The sequence below is a fragment of the Callospermophilus lateralis genome, chromosome 7, assembly GCF_048772815.1.
Source record: "Callospermophilus lateralis isolate mCalLat2 chromosome 7, mCalLat2.hap1, whole genome shotgun sequence".
In the NCBI taxonomy this organism is placed as follows: domain Eukaryota; kingdom Metazoa; phylum Chordata; class Mammalia; order Rodentia; family Sciuridae; genus Callospermophilus; species Callospermophilus lateralis.
The window spans coordinates 32,651,601-32,669,413 of record NC_135311.1 but is presented as its reverse complement, the minus strand read 5'-3'; positions in this window follow the sequence as shown (position 1 = coordinate 32,669,413).

Below are 17,813 nucleotides of genomic sequence, written 5' to 3'. Positions count from 1 at the left end.
AGACTGTGGAAAAGCACTTTCATTAAAAGGGGTTGCCAAGCTTCCAAGAAATTACGAGTTTCCGAAATACCAGCAAATATTTTTTCACCAAATCTTGATGATACGTGGTGGTAATGACAAGTGCATAAATCCCAATTGGCTCACCATATTTTGTTCTTCCAGGTTGAAGCGTTCGTTTACAGTAGCAGTTTTTATTTTTAGGTTTCACTCTGTCCTCTCCTATATAGAAAAATGAATTTGGAACTCTAAGTCCAACATGGTTTGTAGTAGCTCTTTGAAACTTGACAAAATAAAGGAGTTCTCAGTTTTGTCTCTATGATTTGTTTCCTCTTCAAGTAGCCCTCGGCACAGACTTGGAAAAGCACTTTCATTGAGAGGGGTTGCAAAGCTTCTAAGAAATAACGAGTTTCTGAAACACCAGCAAATATTTTTTCACCCAATCTTGATGATACGTGGTGGTAACAATCAGTACACAAATCCCACTTGGCTCACAAAATTGTGTTTTTCTAGGTTGAAGCGTTCATCTACAGTAGCAGTTTTTATATGTAGATTTCACTCTGTTCTCTCTTATATAGATACATGAATTTGGAACTCTGAACCCAACATGCTTTGTAGTAGCTCTTTGAACCTTGACAAAATAAAGTAGTTCTCAGTTTTGTCTCTATGGTTTGTTTCCTCTTCAAGTAACCGTAGCACAGACTTTGGAAAATCACTTTCATTGAAAGGGGTTGCCAAGCTTCCAAGAAATATCGAGTTTCCGAAATACCAGCAAATAGTTTTTCACCCAATCTTGATGATACGTGGTGGTAATGACAAGGAGACAAATCCCACTTGGCTCACCAAGTTTGTTCTTCTAGGTTCAAGCGTTCGTCTACAGTAGCATTTGTATATTTAGGTTTCCCGTTTTCTCTCCTATATAGATAGATGAATTTGAAACTCTAAATCCAACATGGTTTGTAGTAGCTCTTTGAAACTTGACCAAAAAAGTAGTTCGCAGTTGTGTCTCTATGGTTTGTTTCCTCTTCAAGTAGCCCTAAGCAGAATCTGTGGAAAAGCACTTTCATTGAAAAAGGTTGCCAAACTTCCAAAAAAAAAACGAGTTTCCGAAATACCACCAAATATTTTTTCACCCAAACTTGATGATACGTGGTGGTAATGACAAGTACACAAATCGCTCTTGGCTCACAAAATTGTGTTCTTCTAGGTTGAAGCGTTCATCTACACTAGCAGTTTTTATTTTTGGTTTCACTCTGTACTCTCCTATATACATAGATGAATTTGGAACTCTAAGTCCAACATGGTTTGTAGTAGCTCTTTGAAACTTGACAAAATAAAGGAGTTCTCAGTTTTGTCTCTATGGTTTGTTTCCTCTTCAAGTAGCCCTAGGCACAGACTTGGAAAAGCACTTTCATTGAGAGGGGTTGCCAAGCTTCTAAAAAAGGATGAGTTTCCGAAATACCAGCAAATATTTTGTCACCCAGTCTTGATGATACGTGGTGGTAATAATCAGTACACAAATCCCACTTGGCTCACAAAACTGTGTTCTTCTAGGTTGAAGCGTTCATCTACAGTAGCAGTTTTTATATGTAGGTTTCACTCTGTTCTCTCTTATATAGATACATGAATTTGGAACTCTGAATCCAACATGGTTTGTAGTAGCTCTATGAACCTTGAAAAATAGAGTAGTTCTCAGTTTTGTCTCTATGGTTTGTTTCCTCTTCAAGTAGCCCTAGGCACAGACTGTGGAAAAGCACTTTCATTGAAGGGGTTGCCAAGCTTCCAAGAAAAAACGAGTTTCTGAAATACCAGCAAATATTTTTTCACCCAATCTTGATGATACATGGTAGTAATGATTGGTACACAAATCCCACTTGACTCAAAAAATTTTGTTCTTCTAGTTTGAAGCGTTTTTTTACAGTAGCAGTTTATATTTTTAGGTTTCACTCTGTTCTCTCATACATAAATAGATGAATTTGGAACTCTAAATCCAACATGGTTTGCAGTAGCTCTTTGAAACTTGAGAAAATAAAGGAGTTCTCAGTTTTGTCTCTACGGTTTGTTTCCTCTCAAGTAGCCCTAGGCACAACTGTGGAAAAGCACTTTCATTGAAAGGGGTTGCCAAGCTTCCAAGATATAACGAGTTTCCGAAATACAAGCAAATATTTTCTCAAACAATCTTGATGATACTTCGTGGTAATGATCGGTACACAAATCCCACTTGGCTCACCAATTTTTGTTCTTCTAGGTTGAAGCGTTCGTCTCCAGTAGCAGGTTTTATTTTTAGGTTTCACACTGTTCTCTCCTATATAGATAGATGAATTTGGAACTCTAAATCCAACATGGTTTGTAGTAGCTCTTTGAAACTTGACAAAAAAAATAGTTCTCAGTTTTGTCTCTATGGTTTGTTTCCTCTTCAAGTATCCCTAAGCAGAGATTGTGGAAAAGCACTTTCATTGAAAATAGTTGCCAATCTTCAAAGAAATTACGAGTTTCCGAAATACCAGCAAATATTTTTTCACCCAATCTTGATGATACGTGGTGGTAATGACAAGTACACAAATCCCACTTGGCTCACCAAATTTTGTTCTTTTAGGTTGAAGCGTTCGTTTACAGTAGCAGTTTTAATTTTTGGGTTCACTCTGTTCTCTCCTATATAGATAGATGAATTTGGAACTCTAAGTCCAACATGGTTTGTAGTAGCTCTTTGAAAGTTGACAAAATAAAGGAGTTCTCAGTTTTTTCTCTATGGTTTGTTTCCTCTTCAAGTCGCCCTAGGCACAGACTTGGAAAAGCACTTTCATTGAAAGGGGTTGGCAAGCTTCTAAGAAATAACGAGTTTCCGAAATACCAGCAAATATTTTTTCACCCAATCTTGATGATACGTGGTGGTAATAATCAGTACACAAATCCCACTTGGCTCACAAAATTGTGTTCTTCTAGGTTGAAGCGTTCATCTACAGTAGCAGTTTTAATATGTAGGTTTTACTCTGTTCTCTCTTATATAGATACATGAATTTGGAACTCTAAATCCAACATGGTTTGTAGTAGCTCTTTGAACCTTGAAAAATAAAGTAGTTCTCAGTTTTGTCTCTATGGTTTGTTTCCTCTTCAAGTAGCCCTAGGCACAGACTGTGGAAAAGCACTTTCATTGAAGGGGTTGCCAAGCTTCCAAGAAAAAACGAGTTTCCGAAAAACCAGCAAATAGCTTTTCACCGAATCTTGATGATACTTGGTGGTAATGATCGGTACACAAGTCCCACTTGACTCACAAAATTTTGTTGTTCTAGTTTGAAGCCTTCGTTCACAGTAGCAGTTTATATTTTTATGTTTCCCTCTGTTCTCTCCTATATTGATAGATGAATTTGGAACTCTAAATCCAACATGGTTTGTAGTAGCTGTTTGAAACTTGACAGAAAAAAGTAGTTCTCAGTTTTTTCTCTATGGTTTGTTTCCTCTTCAAGTACCCTAAGCAGAGATGGTGGAAAAGCATTTTCATTGAGAGTGGTTGCCAAGCTTCTAAGAAATAACGAGTTTCTGAAATACCAGCATATATTTTTTCACCCAATCTTTATGATACTTGGTGGTAATGATCAGTACTCAAATCCCACTAGGCTCACCAAATTTTCTCCTTCTAGGTTGAAGCGTTCATCTACAGTAGCAGTTTTTATATTTAGGGTTCCCTCTGTTCTCTCCTATATAGATATATGAATTTGGAACTCTAAATCCAACATGGTATGTAGTAGCTGTTTTAATCTTGACAAAATAAAAGAGTTCTCAGTTTTGTCTCTATGGTTTGTTTCCTCTTCAAGTATCCCTAGGCACAGACTGTGGAAAAGCCCTTTCATTGAGTGGAGTTGCCACGCTTCTAAGAAATAACGATTTTCCGAAATACCAGCAAATATTTTTTCACCCAATCTTGATGATACTTGGTGGTAATGATCAGTACACAAATCCCACTTGGCTCACCAAATTTTGTTGTTCTAGGTTGAAGCGTTCGTGTAGTGTAGGTGTTTTTATATTTAGGTTTCATTCTGTTCTCTCCTAGAAAGATAGATGAATTTGGAACTCTAAATCCAAGATGGTTTGTAGTAGCTCTTTGATACTTGACAAAATAAAGGAGTTCTCAGTTTTGTCTCTATGGTTTGTTTCCTCTTCAAGTAGCCGTAGGCATAGACTGTGTAAAAGCACTTTCATTGGGAGTGGTTGCCAAGCTTCTAAGAAATGCCGAGTTTCCGAAATACCAGCAAATATTTTTTCACCCAGTCTTGATGATATGTGGTGGTAATGATCAGTACAAAAATCCCACTTGGCTCACAAAATTGTGTTCTTCTAGGTTGAAGCATTCATCTACAGTAGCAGTTTTTATATGTAGGTTTCACTCTGTTCTCCCTTGTATAAATAGATGAATTTGGAACTCTAAATCAAACATGGTTTGTAGAAGCTCTTTGAAACTTGACCAAAAAGAATAGTTCTCAGTTTTGTCTGTATGGTTTGTTTCGTCTTCAAGTATCCCTAGCCACAGACTGTGGAAAAGCAATTTCATTGAAAGTGGTTGCCAAGCTTCCAAGAAATAACGAGTTTCTGAAATAAAAGCAAATATTTTTTCACCCAATCTTGATGATACATGGTAGTAATGATAGGTACACAAATCCCACTTGACTCACAAAATTTTGTTCTTCTAGTTTGAAGCGTTCGTTTACAGTAGCAGTTTATATTTTGAGGTTTCCCTCTGTTCTCTCCTATATAGATAGATGAATGTGGAACTCTAAATCTAACATGGCTTGTAGTAGCACTTTGAAACTTGACAAAAAAAACGTAGTTCTCAGTTTTGTCTCTATGAGTTGTTTCCTCTTCTAGTAGTCCTAAGCAGAGACTGTGGAAAAGCACTTTCAGTGAAAGGAGTTGCCAATCTTCCAAGAAATTACGAGTTTCCGAAATACCATCAAATATTTTTTCACCAAATCTTGATGATACGTGGTGGTAATGACAAGTACACAAATCCCACTTGGCTCACCAAATTTTGTTCTTCTAGGTTGAAGCGTTTGTCTCCAGTAGCAGTTTTTATTTTTAGGTTTCACTCTGTTCTCTCCTATATAGATAGATGAATTTGGAACTCTAAAACCAACATGGTTTATAGTAGCTCTTTGAAACTTGAGAAAATAAAGGAGTTCTCAGTTTTGTCTCTATGGTTTGTTTCCTCTTCAAGTAGCCCTAAGCAGAGACTGTCGAAAAGCACTTTCATTGAAAGGGGTTGCCAAGCTTCCAAGAAATAACGAGTTTCCGAAATACCAGCAAATATTTTTTCACCCAATCTTGATGTACGTGGTGGTACTGACAAGTACACTAATCCCACTTGGCACACCAAATATTGTTCTTCTAGGTTGAAGCGTTCGTTTGCAAAAGCAGTTTTTATTTCTAGGTTTCACTCTGTTCTCTCCTATATAGATAGATGAATTTGGAACTGTAAGTCCAACATGGTTTGTAGTAGCTCTTTGAAACGTGACAAAATAAAGGAGTCCTCAGTTTTGTCTCTAAGGTTTCTTTCCTCTCAAGTAGCCCTAGGCACAACTGTGGAAAAGCACTTTCATTGAAAGGGGTTGCCAAGCTTCCAAGATATAACGAGTTTCCGAAATACAAGCAAATATTTTTTCACCCAATCTTGATGACAATTTGTGGTAATGATCGGTACACAAATCCCACTTGGCTCACCAAATTTTGTTCTTCTAGGTTGAAGCGTTCGTCTCCAGTAGCAGTTTTTATTTTTAGGTTTCACTCTGTTCTCTCCTATATAGATAGATGAATTTGGAACTCTAAATCCAACATGGTTTGTAGTAGCTCTTTGAAACTTGACAAAATAAAGTAGTTCTCAGTTTTGTCTCTATGGTTTGTTTCCTCTTCAAGTAGCCCTAAGCAGAGACTGTGGAAAAGCACTTTCATTGAAAGGGGTTGTCAAGCTTCCAAGAAATAACGAGTTTCAGAAATACCAGCAAATATTTTTTCACCCAATCTTGATGTACGTGGTGGTAATGAAAAGTACACAAATCCCACTTGGCTCACCAAATATTGTTCTTCTAGGTTGAAGCGTTCGTTTACAATAGCAGTTTTTATTTTTAGGTCTCACTCTGTTCTCTCCTATATAAATAGATGAATTTGGAACTCTAAATCCAACATGGTTTGTAGTAGCTCTTTGAAACTTAACAAAATAAAGGAGTTCTCAGTTTTGTCTCAACGGTTTGTTTCCTCTTCAAGTAGCCCTAGGCACAGACTTGGAAAAGCACTTTCATTGAGAGGGGTTGCCAAGCTTCTAAAAAATAAGGAGTTTCCGAAATACCAGCAAATATTTTTTCACCCAATCATGATGACACGTGGTGGTAATAATCAGTACACAAATGCCACTTGGCTCACAAAATTGTGTTCTTCTAGGTTGAAGCGTTCATCTACAGTGCAGCTTTTATATGCAGGATTCACTCTGTTCTCTCTTATATAGATACATGATTTTGGCACTCTAAATCCAACATGGATTGTAGTAGCTCTTTGAACCTTGGAAAAGAAAGTAGTTCTCAGTTTTGTCTCTATGGTTTGTTCCCTCTTCAAGTATCACTAGGCACAGACTGTGGAAAAGCACTTTCATTGAAGGGGTTGACAGCTTCCAAGAAATTACGAGTTTCCGAAATACGAGCAAATATTTTTTCACCCAAACTCGATGATACGTGGCGGTAATTAAAAGTACACAAATCCCACTTGGCTCACCAAATTTTGTTCTTCTAGGTTGAAGCGTTCGTTTACAGTAGCAGTTCTAATTTTTAGGTTTCACTCTGTTCTCTCCTATATAGATAGATGAATTTGGAATCCTAAATGCAATATGGTTTGCAGTAGCTCTTTGTAACTTGACAAAAAAAAGTAGTTCTCAGTTTTGTCTCTATGGTTTGTTTCCTCTTCAAGTAGCCCTAGGCACAGACTGTGGAAAAGCACTTTCTTTGAGAAGGGTTGCCAAGCTGCTAAGAAATAACGAGTTTCTGAAAGAGCAGCAAATATTTTTTCACCCAATCTTGATGATACTTGGTGGTAACGATCAGTACACAAATCCCACTTGGATCACCAAATTTTGTTCTTCTACGTTGAAGCGTTCGTCTACAGTAGCAGTTTTTATATTTAGGATATCCTCTGTTCTCTCCTATATAGATAGATGAGTCTTGAACTCTAAAACCAACATGGTTTGTAGTAGCTCTTTGAAACTGCCAAAAAAAAGTACTTCTCAGTTTTGTCTCGATGGTTTGTTTCCTCTTAAAGTAGCCCTAAGCAGAGACTGTGGAAAAGCACTTTCATTGAAAGGGGTTGCCTAGCTTCCAAGAAATTACGAGTTTTCGAAATACCAGCAAATATTTTTTCACCCAATGTTGCTGATACGTGGTGGTAATGACAAGTACACAAATCCCACTTGGCTCACCAAATTTTGTTCTTCTAGGTTGAAGCGTTCGTTTACAGTAGCAGTTTTTATTTTTAGGTTTCAATCTGTTCTCTCCTATATAGATAGATGAATTTGGAACTCTAAATCCAACATGGTTTGTAGTAGCTCTTTGACACTTGACAAAATAAAGGAGTTCGCAGTTTTGTCTCTATGGTTTGTTTCCTCTTCAAGTAGCCCTAGGCACAGACTGTGGAAAAGCACCTTCATTGAGAGGGGATGCCAAGCTTGTAAGAAATAACGAGTTTCCGAAATACCAGCAAGTATTTTTTCACCCAATCTTGATGATACGTGGTGGTAATGATCAGTACACAAATCCCACTTGACTCACCAAATTATGTTCTTCTAGGTTGAAGCGTTCGTTTACAGTAAAAGTTTATATTTTTTCGTTTCCCTCTGTTCTCTCCTATATAGATAGATGAATTTTGAACTCTAAAACCAACATGGTTTGTAGTAGCTCTTTGAAACTGCCAAAAAAAAGTACTTCTCAGTTTTGTCTCGATGGTTTGTTTTTTCTTAAAGTAGCCCTAAGCAGAGACTGTGGAAAAGCACTTTCTCTGAAAGGTGTTGCAAAGCTTGCAAGAAATTACGAGTTTCCGAAATACCAGCAAATATTTTTTCACCCAATCTTGATGATACGTGGTGGTAATGACAAGCACACAAATCCCACTTGGCTCACCAAATTTTGTTCTTCTAGTTTGAAGCGTTCGTTCACAGTGGCAGTTTTTTATTTTTAGGTTTCACTCTGTTCTCTCCTATATAGATAGATGTATTTAGAACTCTAAATCCAACATGGTTTGAAGTAGCTCTTTAAAACTTGACAAAATAAAGGAGTTCTCAGTTTTGTCTCTATGGTTTGTTTCCTCTTCATGTAGCCCTAGGCACAGACTGAGGAAAAGCACTTTCATTGAGAGGGGTAGACAAGCTTCTAAGAAATAACGAGTTTCCGAAATACCAGCAAATATTTTTCCAGCCAATCTTGATGATACGTGGTGGTAATAACACACACACAAATCTCACTTGGCTCAACAAATTTTGTTCTTCTAGGTTGAACCGTTCGTTTACAAGGCATTTTGTATTTAGGTTTCAGTCTGTTCTCTCCTGTATAGATAGATGAATTTGGAACTCTAAATCCAAAATGGTGTGTAATAGCTCTTTGAAACTTGACAAAATAAAGGAGTTCTCAGATTTGTCTCTATGATTTGTTTCCGCTTCATGTAGCCCTAAGCAGAGACTGTGGAAAAGCACTTTCATTGAAAGGGGTTGCCAATCTTCCAAGAAATTACGAGTTTCCGAAATACTAGCAAATATTTTTTCACCCAATGTTGATGATACGTGGTGGTAATGAAAAATCCACAAATCCCACTTGGCTCACCAAATTTTGTTCTTCTAGGTTGAAGCGTTCGTTTACACTAGCAGTTTTTATTTTTAGGTTTCACTCTGTTCTGTCCTGTATAGATTGATGAATTTTGAACTGCAAATCCAACATGGTTTGTAGTAGCTCTTTGAAACTTGACAAAATAAAGAGTTCTCAGTTTTGTCTCTCTGATTTGTTTCCGCTTCAAGTAGCCCTAAGCAGAGACTGTGGAAAAGCACTTTCATTGAAAGGGGTTGCCAAGCTTCCAAGAAATTATGAGTTTCCGAAATACCAGCAAATATTTTTTCACCCAATCTTGATGATACTTGGTGGTAATGATCGGTACAAAAATCCGACTTGGCTCACCAAATTTTTTTCTTCTACGTTGAAGCGTTCGTCTACAGTAGCAGTTTTTATATTTAGGTTTCACTCTGTTCTCTGCTATATAGATATATGAATTTGGAACTCTAAATCCAACATGGTTTGTAGTAGCTCTTTGAAACTTGACTAAAAAAAGGAGTTCTCAGTTTTGTCTCTATGGTTGTTTCCTCTTCTAGTAGCCCTAGGCACAGACTGTGGAAAATCACTTTCATTGAGAGGGGTTGCCAAGCTTCTAAGAAATAAAGAGTTTCCGAAATACCAACAAATATTTTTTCACCCAGTCTTGATGATACTTGGAGGTGATGATCAGTACACAAATCGCGCTTGGCTCACCAAATTTTGTTCTTCTATGTTGAAGCGTTCGTCTACAGTAGCAATTTTTATATTTAGGTTTCACTCTGTTCTCTCCTATATAGATAGATGAATTTGGAACTCTAAATCCAACATGGTGTTTTGTAGCTCTTTGAAACTTGACAAAATAAAGGAATTCTCAGTTTTGTCTCTAAGAATTGTTTTCGCTTCAAGAAGCCCTAAGAAGTGACTGTGGAAAAGCACTTGCATTGAGAGGGATTGCCAAGGTTCCAAGAAATTACGAGTTTACAAAATACCAGCAAATATTTTTTCACCCAAACTTGATGATACTTGGTGGTAATGATCGGTACACAAATCCCACTTGACTCACCTAATTTTGTTCTTCTAGGTTGATGCGTTCATATTCAGTAGCAGTTTTTATTTTTAGGTTTTACTCTGTTCTCTCCTATATAGATAGATTAATTTGGAACTCTAAATCCAACATCGTTTGTAGTAGCTCTTTGAAACTTGACAAAATAAACGAGTTCTCAGTTTTGTCTCTATGATTTGTTTCCTCTTCAAGTAGCCCTAGGCACAGACGTTGGAATAGCACTTACATAGAGAGGGTTTGCCAAGCTTCCAAGAAAATACGAGTTTTCAAAATACCAGCATATATTTTCTCACCCAATCTTGATGATGCGTGCTGGTAATGACAAGTCCACAAATCCCACTTGGCTCACCAAATTTTGTCCTTCTAGGTTGAAGCGTTCGTTTACAGTAGCAGTTTTCATTTTTAGGTTGCACTCTGTTCTCCCCTATATTGATAGATGAATTTGGAACTCTAAATCCAGCATGGTTTCTAGTAGCTCTTTGAAACTTGACAAAATAAAGGAGTTCTCAGTTTTGTCCCTATGGTTTGTTTACTCTTCAAGTAGCCCTAGGCACAGACGGTGGAAAACAATTAAATTGAGAGGGGTTGCCAAGCTTATAAGAAATAACGAGTTTCCGAAATACCAGCAAGTATTTTTTCACCCAATCTTGATGATACGTGGTGGTAATGACAAGTCCACAAATCCCACTTGGCTCACCAAATTTTGTTCTTCTAAGTTGAAGCGTTCGTCTACTGTAGCAGTTTTCATATTTAGCTTTCCCACTGTTCTCTCCTATATAGACAGATGAATTTGGAACTCTAAATCCAACATGGTTTGTAGTAGCTCTTTGAAACTTGGCAAAATAAAGGAGTTCTCAGTTTTGTCTCTATGATTTGTTTCCACTTCAAGTAGCCCTAAGCAGTGACTGTGGAAAAGCACTTTCATTGAGAGGGGTTGCCAAGCCCCAAGAAATTACGAGTTTCGGAAATACCAGCAAATATTTTTTCACCCAATCTTGATGATTCTTGGTGTTAATGATCAGTACACAAATCCCACTTGGCTCACCAAATTTTCATCTTCTAGGTTGAAGCAATCGTCTACTGTAGCAGTTTTTATATTTAGGTTTCCCTCTGTTCTCTCCTATTTAGATAGATGAATTTGGAACTCTAAATCCAACATGGTTTGCAGTAGCTCTTTGAAACTTGACAAAATAAAGGAGTGCTCAGTTTTGTCTATATGATTTGTTTCCGCTTCAAGTAGCCCTAAGCATAGACTGTGGAAAAGCACTTTCATTGAGAGGGGTTACCAAGCTTCCAAGAAATTACGAGTTTCCTAAATACCAGCAAATATTTTTTCACCCAATATTCATGATACTTGGTGGTATAGATAGGTACACAAATCCCACTTGGCTCACCAAATTTTGTTCTGCTCGGTTGAAGCGTTCGTCTACAGTAGCAGTATTTATAATTAGGTTTCACTCTGTTCTCTCCTATATAGATAGATGAATTTGGAACTCTAAATCCAACATGGTTTGTAGTAGCTCTTTGAAACTTGACAAAATAAAAAAGTTCTCAGGTTTGTCTCTATGGTTTGTTTCCTCTTCAAGTAGCCGTAGGCACAAACGGTGGAAAAGCACTTTCAATGAGAGGGTTTGCCAAGCTTCTAAGAAATAACGAGTTTCCGAAATACCAGCAAATATTTTTTCACACAATGTTGATGATACTTGGTGGTAATGATCAGTACACAAATCCCACTTGGCTCACCAAATTTTGTTCTTCTAGGTTGAATCGTTCGTCTACTGTAGCAGTTTTTATATTTTGGTTTCCCTCTGTTCTCTCCTATATAGATAGATGAATTTGGAACTCTAAATCCAACATGGTTTGCAGTAGCTCTTTGAAACTTGACAAAATAAAGTAGTTCTCAGTCTTGTCTCTATGTTTTGTTTCCTCTTCAAGTAGACCTAGGCATAGACTGCGGAAAAGCACTTTCATTGAGAGGGGTTGCCAAGGTTCTAAGAAATAACGAGTTTCCGAAATACCAGCAAATATTTTTTCAATGAATCTTGATGATACTTGGTGGTAATGATCAGTACACAAATCCCACTTGGCTCACCAAATTTTGTTCTTCTAGGTTGAAGCGTTCGTTTACAGTAGCAGTTTTTATTTTTAGGTTTCACTCTGTTCTCTCCTATATAGATAGATGAATTTGGAACTCTAAATCCAACATGGTTTGTAGTAGCTCTTTGAAACTTGACAAAATAAAGGAGTTCTCAGGTTTGTCTCTATGATTTGTTTCCGCTTCAAGTAGCCCTAAGCAGAGACTTTGGAAAAGCACTTTCATTGAGAGGGGTTGCCAAGCTTCTAAGAAATAACGAGTTTCGGAGATACCAGCAAATATTTTTTCACCCATTGTTGATGATACATGGTGGTAATGATCAGTACACAAATCCCACTTGGCTCACCAAATTTTGTTCTTCTAGGTTGGAGCGTTCGTCTACAGTAGCAGTTTTTATATTTAGGTTTCACTCTGTTCTCGGCTACATAGATAGATGAATTTGGAACTCTAAATCCAACATGGTTTGTAGTAGCTCTTTGAAACTTGACAAAATAAAGGAGTTCTCAGTTTTGTCTCTATGGTTTGTCTCCTCTTCAAGTAGCCCTAGGCACAGACGGTGGAAAAGCAATTAAATTGAGAGTGTTTGCCAAGCTTCTAATAAATAACGAGTTTCCGAAATACCAGCAAATATTTTTTCATCCAATGTTGATGATACTTGGTGGTAATGATCAGTACACAAATCCGACTTGGCTCACCAAATTTTGTTCTTCTAGGTTGAAGCGTTCGTCTACTGTAGCAGTTTTTATATTTAGGTTTTCCTCTGTTCTCTCCTATATAGATAGATGAATTTGGAACTCTAAATCCAACATGGTTTGCAGTAGCTCTTTGAAACTTGACAAAATAAAGTAGTTCTCAGTCTTGTCTGTATGTTTTGTTTCCTCTTCAAGTAGACCTAGGCACAGACTGTGGAAAAGCACTTTCATTGAGATGGGTTGCCAAGCTTCTAAGAAATAACGAGTTTTCCAAATACCAGCAAATATTTTTTCACCGAATTTTGATGATACTTGGTGGTAATGATCAGTACACAAATCCCACTTGGCTCACCAAATTTTGTTCTCGGTTGAAGCGTTCGTTTAAAGTAGCAGTTTTTATATTTAGGTTTCACTCTGTTCTCTGCGATATAGATAGATGAATTTGGAACTCTAAATCCAACATGGTGTGCAGTAGCTCTTTGAAACTTGACAAAATAAAGGAGTTCTCAGTTTTGTCTCTATGGTTTGTTTCCTCTTCAAGTACCCCTAGGAACAGACTGTGGAAAAGCACTTTCATTGAGTGGGGTTGCGAAGCTTCTAAGAAATAATGAGTTTCCGAAATACCAACAAATATTTTTTCACCCAATCTTGGTGACACTTGGTGGTAATGATCAGTACAGCAATCCCACTTGGCTCACCAAATTTTGTTCTTCTAGGTAGGAGCGTTCGTCTACAATAGCAGTTTTTATATTTAGGTTTCACTCTGTTCTCTCCTATATAGATAGATGATTTTTTAACTCTAAATCCAGTATGGTTTGTAGTAGCTCTTTGAAACTTGACAAAGTAAAGGAGTTCTCAGTTTTGTCTCTATGATTTTTTTCTGCTTCATGTAGCCCTAAGTAGAAACTGTGGAAAAGCATTTTCATTGAGAGGGGTTGCCAACCTTCCAAGAATTTACGAGTTTCCGAAATACCGGCAAATATTTTTTCACCCAAGGTTGATGAGACGTGGTGGTAGTGATCGGTACAAAAATCCCACTTGGCTCAACAAATTTTGTTCTTCTAGGTTTAGTGTTCGTCTACAGTAGCAGTATTTATATTTAGGTTTCACTCTGTTCTCTGCAACATAGATAGATGAATTTGGAACTCTAAAGACAACATGGTTTGTAGTAGCTCTTTGAAACTTGACAAAATAAAGGAGTTCTCAGTTTTGTCTCTATGGTTTGTTTCCTCTTCAAGTAGCCCTAGGCACAGACGGTGGAAAAGCAATTAAATTGAGAGGGGTTGCCAAGCTTCTAAGAAATAACGAGTTTCCGAAATACCAGCAAATATTTTTTCACCCCATGTTGATGATACGTGGTGGTAATGACAAGTCCACAAATCCCACTTGGCTCACCAAATTTTGTTCTTGTAAGTTGAAGCGTTCGTTTACACTAGCAGTTTTTATATTTAGGTTTCACTCTGTTCTCCTATATAGATAGATGAATTTGGAACTCTAAATCCAACATGGTATGTAGTAGCTCTTTGAATCTTGACAAAATAAAGCAGTTGTCAGCTTTGTCTCTATGGTTTGTTTCCTCTTCAAGTAGCCCTGGGCACAGACGGTGGAAAAGCACTTTCATTCAGAGGGTTTGCCAAGCTTCTAAGAAATAACGAGTTTCCGAAATACCAGCAAATATTTTTTCATCTAATGTTGATGATATTTGGTGGTAATGATCAGTACACCAATCCGACTTGGCTCACCAAATTTTGTTCTTCTAGGTTGAAGCGTTCGTCTACTGTAGCAGTTTTTATATTTAGGTTTTCCTCTGTTCTCTCCTATATAGATAGATGAATTTGGAACTCGAAATCCAACATGGTTTGCAGTAGCTCTTTTAACTTGACAAAATAAATTTGTTCTCAGTTTTTTCTCTATGTTTTTTTTCCTCTTCAAGTAGTCCTAGGCACAGACTGTGGAAAAGCACTTTCATTGAGATGGGTTGCCAAGCTTCTAAGAAAAAACGAGTTTCCGAAATACCAGCAAATATTTTTTCACCCAATCTTGATGATACGTGGTGGTAATGACAAGTCCACAAATCCCACAAGGCTCACCAAATTATGTTCTTCTAGGTTGAAGCGTTCGTATACAGTAGCAGTTTTTATTTTTAGGTTTCACTCTGTTCTCTCCTATATAGATAGATGAATTTGGAACTCTAAATCCAACATGGTTTGAAGTAGCTCTTTGAAACTTGACAAAATAAAGGAGTTCTCAGTTTTGTCTCTATGGATGTTTCCTCTTCAAGTAGCCCTAGGCACTGACTGTGGAAATGCACTTTCATTGAGAGGGGTTGCCAAGCTTCTAAGAAATAACGAGTGTCTGAAATAACAGCAAATATTTTCTCACCCAATCTTGATGATACTTGGTGGTGATGATCGGTACACAAATCCAACTTGGCTCACCAAGATTTGTTCTTCTAGGTTGAAGCGTTCTTCTACAGTAGCAGTTTTTATATTTAGGTTTCACTCTGTTCTCTCCTATATTGATAGATGAATTTGGAACTCTAAATCCAATATGGTTGTTGTAGCTCTTTGAAACTTGAAAAAATAAAAGAGTTCTATGTTTTGTCTCCGCTTCAAGTAGCCCTAAGCAGAGACTGTGGAAAAGCACTTTCATTGAGAGGGGTTGCCAAGCTTCCAAGAAATTTCGAGTTTCCGAAATACCAGCAAATATGTTTTCACCCAATATTCATGATACTTGGTGGTATTGATCGGTACACAAATCCCACTTGGCTCACCAAATTTTGTTCTTCTAGGTTGAAGCGTTGGTCTACAGTAGCAGTTTTTATATTTAGGTTTCACTCTGTTGTCTGCTATATAGATAGATGAATTTGGACTCTAAATCCAACATGGTTTGTAGTGGCTCTTTGAAACTTGACAAAATAAAGGAGTTCTCAGTTTTGTCTCTATGGTTTGTTTCCGCTTCAAGTAGCCCTAAGCAGTGACTGTGGAAAAGCACTTTCATTGAGAGGGGTTGCCAAGCTTCCAAGAAATTACGAGTTTCCGAAATACCAGCAAATATTTTTTCACCCAATCTTGATGTTACTTGGTGGTAATGATCGGTACACAAATCCCTCTTGACTCACCAAATTTTGTTCTTCTAGGTTGATGCGTTCGTTTTCAGTAGCAGTATTTATTTTTAGGTTTCACTCTGTTCTCTCCTATATAGATAGATGAATTTGGAACTCTAAATCCAACATGGTTTGTAGTATCTCTTTGAAACTTGACAAAATAAAAAAGTTCTCAGTTTTGTCTCTATGATTTGTTTCTGCTTCAAGTAGCCCTAAGCAGACTGTGGAAAAGCACTTTCATTGATAGGGGTTGCCAAGGTTCCAAGAAATTACAAGTTTCCGAAATACCAGCAAATATTTTTGCACCCAATCTTGATGATATGTGGTGGTAATGACAAGTCCAGAAATCCCACTTGGCTCAACAAATTTTGTTCTTCTGGGTTGAAGCGTTCGTTTACAGTAGCAGTTTTCATTATTAGGTTGCACTCTGTTCTCTCCTATATTGATTGATGAATTTGGAACTCTAAATCCAACATGGTTTGTAGTAGCTCTTTGAAACTTGACAAAATAATGGAGTTTTCAGTTTTCTCTCTATGATTTGTTTCCGCTTCATGTAGCCCTAAGCAGAAACTGTGGAAAAGTACTTTCATTGAAAGGGGTTGCCAAGCTTCTAAGAAATAATGAGTTTCCGAAATACCAGCAAATATTTTTTCAAACAATGTCGATGATACTTGGTGGTAATGATCTGTACACAAATCCCACTGGACTCACCAAGTTTTGTTCTTCTACTTTGAAGCGTTTGTCTACAGTAGCAGTTTTTATATTTAGGTTTCACTGTGTTCTCTTGTATACAGAAAGATGAATTTGGAACTCTAAATCCAACATGGTTTGTAGTGGTTCTTTGAAACTTGACAAAATAAAGGAGTTTTCAGTTTTGTCTCAATGATTTGTTTCTGCTTCAAGTATCCCTAAGCAGAGACTGTGGAAGAGCACTTTCATTGATGGTGGTTGCCTAGCTTCCAAGAAAATACGAGTTTCCGAAATCGCAGCAAATATTTTTTCACCCAATCTTGATGATGCGTGGTGGTAATCACAAGTCCACAAATCCCACTTTGCTCACCAAATTTCGTTCTTCTAGGTTAAAGCGATTGTTTACAGTCTCAGTTTTTATTTTTAGGTTTCACTCTGTTCTCTCCTATATAGATAGATGAATTTGGAATTCTAAATCCAACATGGTTTGTAGTAGCTCTTTGAAACTTGACAAAATGAAGGAGTTCCCAGTTTTGTCTCTATGGTTTGTTTTTTCTTCAAGTAGCCCTTGGAACAGACGGTGGAAAAGCACTTTCATTGAGATGGGTTGCCAAGCTTCTAAGAAATAACGAATTTCCGAAATACTAGCAAATATTTTTTTTCCCAATGTTGATGATACTTGGTGGTAATGATCAGTATGCAAATCGAACTTGGCTCACCAAATTTTGTTCCTCTAGTTTGAAGCGTTCGTCTACAGTAGCAGTTTTTATATTTAGGTTCCCTCTCTTCTCTCTTATATAGATAGATGAATTTGGAACTCTAAACCCAACATGGTTTGTAGTAGCTCTTTGAAACTTGACAAAATAAAGAAGTTCTCAGTTTTGTCTCTATGGTTTTATTCCTCTTCAAGAAGCCATATGCAGAGACTGTGGAAAAGCACTTTCATTGAAAGGCATTGCAAAGCTTCCAAGAAATTACGATTTTCCGAAATACCAGCAAATATTTTATCACCCAATCTTGATGATACGTGGTGGTAATGACAAGTACACAAATCCCACTTGGCTCAACAAATTTTGTTCCTCTAGGTTTAAGCGTTCGTCTACAGTAGCAGTTTTTTTTTTTAGGTTTCACTCTGTTCTCTCCTATATAGATAGATGAATTTGGAACTCTAAATCCAACATGGTTTGAAGTAGCTCTTTGAAACTTGACAAAATAAAGGAGTTCTCAGTTTTGTCTCTATGGATGTTTCCTCTTCAAGTAGCCCTAGGCACTGACTGTGGAAATGCACTTTCATTGAGAGGGGTTGCCAAGCTTCTAAGAAATAACGAGTGTCTGAAATAACAGC